This window comes from Lathyrus oleraceus, chromosome 5 (genome assembly GCF_024323335.1).
Source record: "Lathyrus oleraceus cultivar Zhongwan6 chromosome 5, CAAS_Psat_ZW6_1.0, whole genome shotgun sequence".
Taxonomy (NCBI): domain Eukaryota; kingdom Viridiplantae; phylum Streptophyta; class Magnoliopsida; order Fabales; family Fabaceae; genus Lathyrus; species Lathyrus oleraceus.
The window spans coordinates 152,264,768-152,277,925 of record NC_066583.1 but is presented as its reverse complement, the minus strand read 5'-3'; the positions used below and the strand labels follow the sequence as shown (position 1 = coordinate 152,277,925).

Genomic DNA, 13,158 nt, shown 5'->3' with positions numbered 1-13,158 from the left:
TCAGTCTCAATAAAGTAATAATATATTTTTTACTCTTATTACAATAATAAAAATAAATTATAAATTCATAAAGATTAAAATTAAAATTTTTACCTATTTAAAATATCAACAATGGAGAAGAAACCAGTAATAGAGAGACACTTTGTAGTGAGTGAAAAATGAGTGAGAGAAAGAAGAATACAAGAAGTGATTTGTTTATATTTGGAAATAGTAAAAGACAATTAATATGAATATGAAAAGAAAGAGGAGTTAAATTTTTCCTATTACAATTTCTCTCACTATACTTCGCAAACTATGAATATTTTCATCCACTTATGATTACAGTTGCCACAGGTAATATCAGAGATAATTTTAAAAGCAAATATACCAACGACTACACAACATGTTTTTTGGTCTCTACAAGCTTGATAGAAAGATCACCAATCCCCTCTAATTCTGAAAATTCGCTGTCAGAGCATACATCTAAGAAACACTTTTCAAGCTGACAATCTAGTGCCAATAATTCAACTTGAGAAAACTCTGAACGATAAAATTGAGTTAAACGAATCAACCTCTCCTAATCAAATGCAGAAAATGAATCTCTTGGACTTAAACAAGCTACACAAAGGAGAAACATGGTATTCACTTCTGTAAAATGATTGTTCAACTCTTGAAGTTGTCGACCAATCACTTTATAAAACAATTCAACTTGAAAATGGTGTAAATTAGATACTTTTTCCATTTTTCTCTTTGACTTTTTTTGTGTCGGTTGAAAAGTGTCATCCATATCTAGAATGTCAATATCATTATGCTCACAAAATAATGAAACATCCTTCAACAAAGAATCTCAACCATTATCTCTTATAGCTTGCAACCTTATTTTGGATACTTTTACTAACTTCATAGCATTTATAATATCTTGATCACTTCTTTGTAATGCTTGAGATAAATCATGTGCAATTCCTAAAACTATTTTCATCAAGTGCAAGATGAAAATAGATTCAAAAGATTGCATATAATTCATTAACATTAGTGCTTCACATTTTTTTATCTAAATCCGTTCCATCTTCCTCAACCAATTATAGCACATCAATCATAGAAGAGAATAGAGAAAATATACTAAGGAATGTACCATAATGTGAGGTTCATCTTGTTTCCCCCACCTTCTTAATTGTCATTTCTTGATTGAAGTCACGCTCACTAGAGATTTCTCCATGCTCCAATGCTTGTTTCACCTTTGTAGCTTGACTTTCACGAAGAATATGTCGGAGCTTACGTTATGCTCCAATAACATTATACAAATTAGCAACCAAATTAAAAAATAAAGCATTTTAGAAGTTTTTTTGCTAATGTCAAAGAGCTAATTGGAGTTGATGGGCAAAACAATGAATAAAAAATGCAGAATAATTCTTTTTTAAAATCAAGCTTTTTAGGCCATTGTATTCACCCTGCATATTACTTGCTCCGTCATAGCGTTGTCCATGCATCCTTGACAAACTTAATCCATATTTTGCAAATAATGACTCCAAAGTCATTTTCGATGTTAGAGCACTAGTATTTGAAACATGAACAATACCAAGAAAATGCTCAATAACTTTTTCCTCATTATTTACATAATGTATAATCACAACCATTTGCTCCTTCGCTGAGATCTCACAAGATTCATCAATTAAAATAGCAAATAAATCATCTCCAAGATAATCCAGTATAACTTGAGTAGTGACCGTTGCAGCAACTTTAACAATATCCTTTTGAATATCAGGAGATGTTAACTTAAGATTTCCACGACAATTCTTCCCAACTTTATAAATATCTTTATTATAGTTAACAATAAAATTCATAAGTTCAAGAAAATTCCCCTTATTTCTTGATGAAATGACTCATCATTACCACAAAAAGTTATACCTTGTGGTAATAAATATCGAATGCAATCAATTATACCTGTCAAATGAATTTGATAGTCCTTGTTAACTTGATTGGATTGTTTACACATGACACCTTCAATGTGTTGCTTTTGTTTCATTAGAGCTTGACAATTTCTCTATGCCTGGTTATGAGAGTTATTTACATCTCCAAGATGAACTTGAAACCTTTCACTTTTCTTCCAATTTGTAAGCCTTCTGTTATAAAGGCATCACCGTAACCTTTATGTTCTTCAAGATGTGACCTCATAAGATAACAACATAAATAATATGCAGCATCCTCACTTTGACTATATTCCAACCAAGTACCATATTTTAAATACCAATCCGAATTAAACATACGAAAGATATGTCCAAATTTTCTTTGTGGAAAAATAATTTCTTTTGGTTTTGAATGACCTTTTTGAAAATGATATCTTCTAATTTCATCTCTATCACTTGGATGATAATCTGACATTTTTGGCCTTGAACCAGGATCGTTAGGAAGTTTTTCCAATTCAAACTCAAAAACCTTTTTTTCATGGGAGGACCCAGTTTGGGGATTAGGAGTTGATGATTGCTCTGTTGATTTTCTTTTGAAATATTTTTCCATTGCTTATTTTACTAAAAACAAAATAAAAAATCACAATTAAAATCATATTCAGAAAATTCATAATAATACTATAAATTGATACAAACACAACAATTTCAAACAAATACTACAAAACTCTAAAAATAAATTTTCTGCCATTAAAACAATCTCAGTCTCAATAAAGTAATAATATATTTTTTACTCTTATTACAATAATAAAAATAAATTATAAATTCATAAAGATTAAAATTAAAATTTTTACCTATTTAAAATATCAACAATGGAGAAGAAACCAGTAATAGAGAGACACTTTGTAGTGAGTGAAAAATGAGTGAGAGAAAGAAGAATACAAGAAGTGATTTGTTTATATTTGGAAATAGTAAAAGACAATTAATATGAATATGAAAAGAAAGAGGAGTTAAATTTTTCCTATTACAATTTCTCTCACTATACTTCGCAAACTATGAATATTTTCATCCACTTATGATTACAGTTGCCACAGGTAATATCAGAGATAATTTTAAAAGCAAATATACCAACGACTACACAACATGTTTTTTGGTCTCTACAAGCTTGATAGAAAGATCACCAATCCCCTCTAATTCTGAAAATTCGCTGTCAGAGCATACATCTAAGAAACACTTTTCAAGCTGACAATCTAGTGCCAATAATTCAACTTGAGAAAACTCTGAACGATAAAATTGAGTTAAACGAATCAACCTCTCCTAATCAAATGCAGAAAATGAATCTCTTGGACTTAAACAAGCTACACAAAGGAGAAACATGGTATTCACTTCTGTAAAATGATTGTTCAACTCTTGAAGTTGTCGACCAATCACTTTATAAAACAATTCAACTTGAAAATGGTGTAAATTAGATACTTTTTCCATTTTTCTCTTTGACTTTTTTTGTGTCGGTTGAAAAGTGTCATCCATATCTAGAATGTCAATATCATTATGCTCACAAAATAATGAAACATCCTTCAACAAAGAATCTCAACCATTATCTCTTATAGCTTGCAACCTTATTTTGGATACTTTTACTAACTTCATAGCATTTATAATATCTTGATCACTTCTTTGTAATGCTTGAGATAAATCATGTGCAATTCCTAAAACTATTTTCATCAAGTGCAAGATGAAAATAGATTCAAAAGATTGCATATAATTCATTAACATTAGTGCTTCACATTTTTTTATCTAAATCCGTTCCATCTTCCTCAACCAATTATAGCACATCAATCATAGAAGAGAATAGAGAAAATATACTAAGGAATGTACCATAATGTGAGGTTCATCTTGTTTCCCCCACCTTCTTAATTGTCATTTCTTGATTGAAGTCACGCTCACTAGAGATTTCTCCATGCTCCAATGCTTGTTTCACCTTTGTAGCTTGACTTTCACGAAGAATATGTCGGAGCTTACGTTATGCTCCAATAACATTATACAAATTAGCAACCAAATTAAAAAATAAAGCATTTTAGATGTTTTTTTGCCAATGTCAAAGAGCTAATTGGAGTTGATGGGCAAAACAATGAATAAAAAATGCAGAACAATTCTTTTTTAAAATCAAGCTTTTTAGGCCATTGTATTCACCCTGCATATTACTTGCTCCGTCATAGCGTTGTCCATGCATCCTTGACAAACTTAATCCATATTTTGCAAATAATGACTCCAAAGTCATTTTCGATGTTAGAGCACTAGTATTTGAAACATGAACAATACCAAGAAAATGCTCAATAACTTTTTCCTCATTATTTACATAATGTATAATCACAACCATTTGCTCCTTCGCTGAGATCTCACAAGATTCATCAATTAAAATAGCAAATAAATCATCTCCAAGATAATCCAGTATAACTTGAGTAGTGACCGTTGCAGCAACTTTAACAATATCCTTTTGAATATCAGGAGATGTTAACTTAAGATTTCCACGACAATTCTTCCCAACTTTATAAATATCTTTATTATAGTTAACAATAAAATTCATAAGTTCAAGAAAATTCCCCTTATTTCTTGATGAAATGACTCATCATTACCACAAAAAGTTATACCTTGTGGTAATAAATATCGAATGCAATCAATTATACCTGTCAAATGAATTTGATAGTCCTTGTTAACTTGATTGGATTGTTTACACATGACACCTTCAATGTGTTGCTTTTGTTTCATTAGAGCTTGACAATTTCTCTATGCCTGGTTATGAGAGTTATTTACATCTCCAAGATGAACTTGAAACCTTTCACTTTTCTTCCAATTTGTAAGCCTTCTGTTATAAAGGCATCACCGTAACCTTTATGTTCTTCAAGATGTGACCTCATAAGATAACAACATAAATAATATGCAGCATCCTCACTTTGACTATATTCCAACCAAGTACCATATTTTAAATACCAATCCGAATTAAACATACGAAAGATATGTCCAAATTTTCTTTGTGGAAAAATAATTTCTTTTGGTTTGAATGACCTTTTTGAAAATGATATCTTCTAATTTCATCTCTATCACTTGGATGATAATCTGACATTTTTGGCCTTGAACCAGGATCGTTAGGAAGTTTTTCCAATTCAAACTCAAAAACCTTTTTTTCATGGGAGGACCCAGTTTGGGGATTAGGAGTTGATGATTGCTCTGTTGATTTTCTTTTGAAATATTTTTCCATTGCTTATTTTACTAAAAACAAAATAAAAAATCACAATTAAAATCATATTCAGAAAATTCATAATAATACTATAAATTGATACAAACACAACAATTTCAAACAAATACTACAAAACTCTAAAAATAAATTTTCTGCCATTAAAACAATCTCAGTCTCAATAAAGTAATAATATATTTTTTACTCTTATTACAATAATAAAAATAAATTATAAATTCATAAAGATTAAAATTAAAATTTTTACCTATTTAAAATATCAACAATGGAGAAGAAACCAGTAATAGAGAGACACTTTGTAGTGAGTGAAAAATGAGTGAGAGAAAGAAGAATACAAGAAGTGATTTGTTTATATTTGGAAATAGTAAAAGACAATTAATATGAATATGAAAAGAAAGAGGAGTTAAATTTTTCCTATTACAATTTCTCTCACTATACTTCGCAAACTATGAATATTTTCATCCACTTATGATTACAGTTGCCACAGGTAATATCAGAGATAATTTTAAAAGCAAATATACCAACGACTACACAACATGTTTTTTGGTCTCTACAAGCTTGATAGAAAGATCACCAATCCCCTCTAATTCTGAAAATTCGCTGTCAGAGCATACATCTAAGAAACACTTTTCAAGCTGACAATCTAGTGCCAATAATTCAACTTGAGAAAACTCTGAACGATAAAATTGAGTTAAACGAATCAACCTCTCCTAATCAAATGCAGAAAATGAATCTCTTGGACTTAAACAAGCTACACAAAGGAGAAACATGGTATTCACTTCTGTAAAATGATTGTTCAACTCTTGAAGTTGTCGACCAATCACTTTATAAAACAATTCAACTTGAAAATGGTGTAAATTAGATACTTTTTCCATTTTTCTCTTTGACTTTTTTTGTGTCGGTTGAAAAGTGTCATCCATATCTAGAATGTCAATATCATTATGCTCACAAAATAATGAAACATCCTTCAACAAAGAATCTCAACCATTATCTCTTATAGCTTGCAACCTTATTTTGGATACTTTTACTAACTTCATAGCATTTATAATATCTTGATCACTTCTTTGTAATGCTTGAGATAAATCATGTGCAATTCCTAAAACTATTTTCATCAAGTGCAAGATGAAAATAGATTCAAAAGATTGCATATAATTCATTAACATTAGTGCTTCACATTTTTTTATCTAAATCCGTTCCATCTTCCTCAACCAATTATAGCACATCAATCATAGAAGAGAATAGAGAAAATATACTAAGGAATGTACCATAATGTGAGCTTCATCTTGTTTCCCCCACCTTCTTAATTGTCATTTCTTGATTGAAGTCACGCTCACTAGAGATTTCTCCATGCTCCAATGCTTGTTTCACCTTTGTAGCTTGACTTTCACGAAGAATATGTCGGAGCTTACGTTATGCTCCAATAACATTATACAAATTAGCAACCAAATTAAAAAATAAAGCATTTTAGAAGTTTTTTTGCTAATGTCAAAGAGCTAATTGGAGTTGATGGGCAAAACAATGAATAAAAAATGCAGAACAATTCTTTTTTAAAATCAAGCTTTTTAGGCCATTGTATTCACCCTGCATATTACTTGCTCCGTCATAGCTTTGTCCATGCATCCTTGACAAACTTAATCCATATTTTGCAAATAATGACTCCAAAGTCATTTTCGATGTTAGAGCACTAGTATTTGAAACATGAACAATACCAAGAAAATGCTCAATAACTTTTTCCTCATTATTTACATAATGTATAATCACAACCATTTGCTCCTTCGCTGAGATCTCACAAGATTCATCAATTAAAATAGCAAATAAATCATCTCCAAGATAATCCAGTATAACTTGAGTAGTGACCGTTGCAGCAACTTTAACAATATCCTTTTGAATATCAGGAGATGTTAACTTAAGATTTCCACGACAATTTTCCCAACTTTATAAATATCTTTATTATAGTTAACAATAAAATTCATAAGTTCAAGAAAATTCCCCTTATTTCTTGATGAAATTGACTCATCATTACCACAAAAAGTTATACCTTGTGGTAATAAATATCGAATGCAATCAATTATACCTGTCAAATGAATTTGATAGTCCTTGTTAACTTGATTGGATTGTTTACACATGACACCTTCAATGTGTTGCTTTTGTTTCATTAGAGCTTGACAATTTCTCTATGCCTGGTTATGAGAGTTATTTACATCTCCAAGATGAACTTGAAACCTTTCACTTTTCTTCCAATTTGTAAGCCTTCTGTTATAAAGGCATCACCGCAACCTTTATGTTCTTCAAGATGTGACCTCATAAGATAACAACATAAATAATATGCAGCATCCTCACTTTGACTATATTCCAACCAAGTACCATATTTTAAATACCAATCCGAATTAAACATACGAAAGATATGTCCAAATTTTCTTTGTGGAAAAATAATTTCTTTTGGCTTTGAATGACCTTTTTGAAAATGATATCTTCTAATTTCATCTCTATCACTTGGATGATAATCTGACATTTTTGGCCTTGAACCAGGATCGTTAGGAAGTTTTTCCAATTCAAACTCAAAAACCTTTTTTTCATGGGAGGACCCAGTTTGGGGATTAGGAGTTGATGATTGCTCTGTTGATTTTCTTTTGAAATATTTTTCCATTGCTTATTTTACTAAAAACAAAATAAAAAATCACAATTAAAATCATATTCAGAAAATTCATAATAATACTATAAATTGATACAAACACAACAATTTCAAACAAATACTACAAAACTCTAAAAATAAATTTTCTGCCATTAAAACAATCTCAGTCTCAATAAAGTAATAATATATTTTTTACTCTTATTACAATAATAAAAATAAATTATAAATTCATAAAGATTAAAATTAAAATTTTTACCTATTTAAAATATCAACAATGGAGAAGAAACCAGTAATAGAGAGACACTTTGTAGTGAGTGAAAAATGAGTGAGAGAAAGAAGAATACAAGAAGTGATTTGTTTATATTTGGAAATAGTAAAAGACAATTAATATGAATATGAAAAGAAAGAGGAGTTAAATTTTTCCTATTACAATTTCTCTCACTATACTTCGCAAACTATGAATATTTTCATCCACTTATGATTACAGTTGCCACAGGTAATATCAGAGATAATTTTAAAAGCAAATATACCAACGACTACACAACATGTTTTTTGGTCTCTACAAGCTTGATAGAAAGATCACCAATCCCCTCTAATTCTGAAAATTCGCTGTCAGAGCATACATCTAAGAAACACTTTTCAAGCTGACAATCTAGTGCCAATAATTCAACTTGAGAAAACTCTGAACGATAAAATTGAGTTAAACGAATCAACCTCTCCTAATCAAATGCAGAAAATGAATCTCTTGGACTTAAACAAGCTACACAAAGGAGAAACATGGTATTCACTTCTGTAAAATGATTGTTCAACTCTTGAAGTTGTCGACCAATCACTTTATAAAACAATTCAACTTGAAAATGGTGTAAATTAGATACTTTTTCCATTTTTCTCTTTGACTTTTTTTGTGTCGGTTGAAAAGTGTCATCCATATCTAGAATGTCAATATCATTATGCTCACAAAATAATGAAACATCCTTCAACAAAGAATCTCAACCATTATCTCTTATAGCTTGCAACCTTATTTTGGATACTTTTACTAACTTCATAGCATTTATAATATCTTGATCACTTCTTTGTAATGCTTGAGATAAATCATGTGCAATTCCTAAAACTATTTTCATCAAGTGCAAGATGAAAATAAATTCAAAAGATTGCATATAATTCATTAACATTAGTGCTTCACATTTTTTTTTATCTAAATCCGTTCCATCTTCCTCAACCAATTATAGCACATCAATCATAGAAGAGAATAGAGAAAATATACTAAGGAATGTACCATAATGTGAGCTTCATCTTGTTTCCCCCACCTTCTTAATTGTCATTTCTTGATTGAAGTCACGCTCACTAGAGATTTCTCCATGCTCCAATGCTTGTTTCACCTTTGTAGCTTGACTTTCACGAAGAATATATCGGAGCTTACGTGATGCTCCAATAACATTATACAAATTAGCAACCAAATTAAAAAATAAAGCATTTTAGATGTTTTTTCGCTAATGTCATTGAGCTAATTGGAGTTGATGGGCAAAACAATGAATAAAAAATGCAGAACAATTCTTTTTTAAAATCAAGCTTTTTAGGCCATTGTATTCACCCTGCATATTACTTGCTCCGTCATAGCTTTGTCCATGCATCCTTGACAAACTTAATCCATATTTTGCAAATAATGACTCCAAAGTCATTTTCGATGTTAGAGCACTAGTATTTGAAACATGAACAATACCAAGAAAATGCTCAATAACTTTTTCCTCATTATTTACATAATGTATAATCACAACCATTTGCTCCTTCGCTGAGATCTCACAAGATTCATCAATTAAAATAGCAAATAAATCATCTCCAAGATAATCCAGTATAACTTGAGTAGTGACCGTTGCAGCAACTTTAACAATATCCTTTTGAATATCAGGAGATGTTAACTTAAGATTTCCACGACAATTTTTCCCAACTTTATAAATATCTTTATTATAGTTAACAATAAAATTCATAAGTTCAAGAAAATTCCCCTTATTTCTTGATGAAATTGACTCATCATTACCACAAAAAGTTATACCTTGTGGTAATAAATATCGAATGCAATCAATTATACCTGTCAAATGAATTTGATAGTCCTTGTTAACTTGATTGGATTGTTTACACATGACACCTTCAATGTGTTGCTTTTGTTTCATTAGAGCTTGACAATTTCTCTATGCCTGGTTATGAGAGTTATTTACATCTCCAAGATGAACTTGAAACCTTTCACTTTTCTTCCAATTTGTAAGCCTTCTGTTATAAAGGCATCACCGCAACCTTTATGTTCTTCAAGATGTGACCTCATAAGATAACAACATAAATAATATGCAGCATCCTCACTTTGACTATATTCCAACCAAGTACCATATTTTAAATACCAATCCGAATTAAACATACGAAAGATATGTCCAAATTTTCTTTGTGGAAAAATAATTTCTTTTGGTTTGAATGACCTTTTTGAAATGATATCTTCTAATTTCATCTCTATCACTTGGATGATAATCTGACATTTTTGGCCTTGAACCAGGATCGTTAGGAAGTTTTTCCAATTCAAACTCAAAAACCTTTTTTTCATGGGAGGACCCAGTTTGGGGATTAGGAGTTGATGATTGCTCTGTTGATTTTCTTTTGAAATATTTTTCCATTTTTTACTAAAAACAAAATAAAAAATCACAATTAAAATCATATTCAGAAAATTCATAATAATACTATAAATTGATACAAACACAACAATTTCAAACAAATACTACAAAACTCTAAAAATAAATTTTCTGCCATTAAAACAATCTCAGTCTCAATAAAGTAATAATATATTTTTTACTCTTATTACAATAATAAAAATAAATTATAAATTCATAAAGATTAAAATTAAAATTTTTACCTATTTAAAATATCAACAATGGAGAAGAAACCAGTAATAGAGAGACACTTTGTAGTGAGTGAAAAATGAGTGAGAGAAAGAAGAATACAAGAAGTGATTTGTTTATATTTGGAAATAGTAAAAGACAATTAATATGAATATGAAAAGAAAGAGGAGTTAAATTTTTCCTATTACAATTTCTCTCACTATACTTCGCAAACTATGAATATTTTCATCCACTTATGATTACAGTTGCCACAGGTAATATCAGAGATAATTTTAAAAGCAAATATACCAACGACTACACAACATGTTTTTTGGTCTCTACAAGCTTGATAGAAAGATCACCAATCCCCTCTAATTCTGAAAATTCACTGTCAGAGCATACATCTAAGAAACACTTTTCAAGCTGACAATCTAGTGCCAATAATTCAACTTGAGAAAACTCTGAACGATAAAATTGAGTTAAACGAATCAACCTCTCCTAATCAAATGCAGAAAATGAATCTCTTGGACTTAAACAAGCTACACAAAGGAGAAACATGGTATTCACTTCTGTAAAATGATTGTTCAACTCTTGAAGTTGTCGACCAATCACTTTATAAAACAATTCAACTTGAAAATGGTGTAAATTAGATACTTTTTCCATTTTTCTCTTTGACTTTTTTTGTGTCGGTTGAAAAGTGTCATCCATATCTAGAATGTCAATATCATTATGCTCACAAAATAATGAAACATCCTTCAACAAAGAATCTCAACCATTATCTCTTATAGCTTGCAACCTTATTTTGGATACTTTTACTAACTTCATAGCATTTATAATATCTTGATCACTTCTTTGTAATGCTTGAGATAAATCATGTGCAATTCCTAAAACTATTTTCATCAAGTGCAAGATGAAAATAAATTCAAAAGATTGCATATAATTCATTAACATTAGTGCTTCACATTTTTTTTTATCTAAATCCGTTCCATCTTCCTCAACCAATTATAGCACATCAATCATAGAAGAGAATAGAGAAAATATACTAAGGAATGTACCATAATGTGAGCTTCATCTTGTTTCCCCCACCTTCTTAATTGTCATTTCTTGATTGAAGTCACGCTCACTAGAGATTTCTCCATGCTCCAATGCTTGTTTCACCTTTGTAGCTTGACTTTCACGAAGAATATCTCGGAGCTTACGTGATGCTCCAATAACATTATACAAATTAGCAACCAAATTAAAAAATAAAGCATTTTAGATGTTTTTTCGCTAATGTCATTGAGCTAATTGGAGTTGATGGGCAAAACAATGAATAAAAAATGCAGAACAATTCTTTTTTAAAATCAAGCTTTTTAGGCCATTGTATTCACCCTGCATATTACTTGCTCCGTCATAGCTTTGTCCATGCATCCTTGACAAACTTAATCCATATTTTGCAAATAATGACTCCAAAGTCATTTTCGATGTTAGAGCACTAGTATTTGAAACATGAACAATACCAAGAAAATGCTCAATAACTTTTTCCTCATTATTTACATAATGTATAATCACAACCATTTGCTCCTTCGCTGAGATCTCACAAGATTCATCAATTAAAATAGCAAATAAATCATCTCCAAGATAATCCAGTATAACTTGAGTAGTGACCGTTGCAGCAACTTTAACAATATCCTTTTGAATATCAGGAGATGTTAACTTAAGATTTCCACGACAATTTTTCCCAACTTTATAAATATCTTTATTATAGTTAACAATAAAATTCATAAGTTCAAGAAAATTCCCCTTATTTCTTGATGAAATTGACTCATCATTACCACAAAAAGTTATACCTTGTGGTAATAAATATCGAATGCAATCAATTATACCTGTCAAATGAATTTGATAGTCCTTGTTAACTTGATTGGATTGTTTACACATGACACCTTCAATGTGTTGCTTTTGTTTCATTAGAGCTTGACAATTTCTCTATGCCTGGTTATGAGAGTTATTTACATCTCCAAGATGAACTTGAAACCTTTCACTTTTCTTCCAATTTGTAAGCCTTCTGTTATAAAGGCATCACCGCAACCTTTATGTTCTTCAAGATGTGACCTCATAAGATAACAACATAAATAATATGCAGCATCCTCACTTTGACTATATTCCAACCAAGTACCATATTTTAAATACCAATTCGAATTAAACATACGAAAGATATGTCCAAATTTTCTTTGTGGAAAAATAATTTCTTTTGGTTGTGAATGACCTTTTTGCAAATGATATCTTCTAATTTCATCTCTATCACTTGGATGATAATCTGACATTTTTGGCCTTGAACCAGGATCGTTAGGAAGTTTTTCCAATTCAAACTCAAAAACCTTTTTTTCATGGGAGGACCCAGTTTGGGGATTAGGAGTTGATGATTGCTCTGTTGATTTTCTTTTGAAATATTTTTCCATTGCTTATTACTAAAAACAAAATAAAAAATCACAATTAAAATCATATTCAGAAAATTCATAATAATACTATAAATTGATACAAACACAACAATTTCAAACAAAT

General features: G+C 30.2%; 4 pseudogenes; all 4 read right to left on the bottom strand.

The window, feature by feature from the left end:
• Nucleotides 1-304: 304 nt before the first annotated feature.
• LOC127079371 (uncharacterized) lies at nucleotides 305-2,493 on the bottom strand (annotated as a pseudogene).
• Nucleotides 2,494-2,945: 452 nt separating this feature from the next.
• LOC127079370 (uncharacterized) lies at nucleotides 2,946-5,133 on the bottom strand (annotated as a pseudogene).
• A 1,479-nt stretch (nucleotides 5,134-6,612) lies between these two features.
• Nucleotides 6,613-7,774, bottom strand: LOC127078383 (uncharacterized; annotated as a pseudogene).
• A 3,089-nt stretch (nucleotides 7,775-10,863) lies between these two features.
• On the bottom strand, nucleotides 10,864-13,055 carry LOC127079369 (uncharacterized; annotated as a pseudogene).
• Between the last annotated feature and the right edge of the window lie 103 nt (nucleotides 13,056-13,158).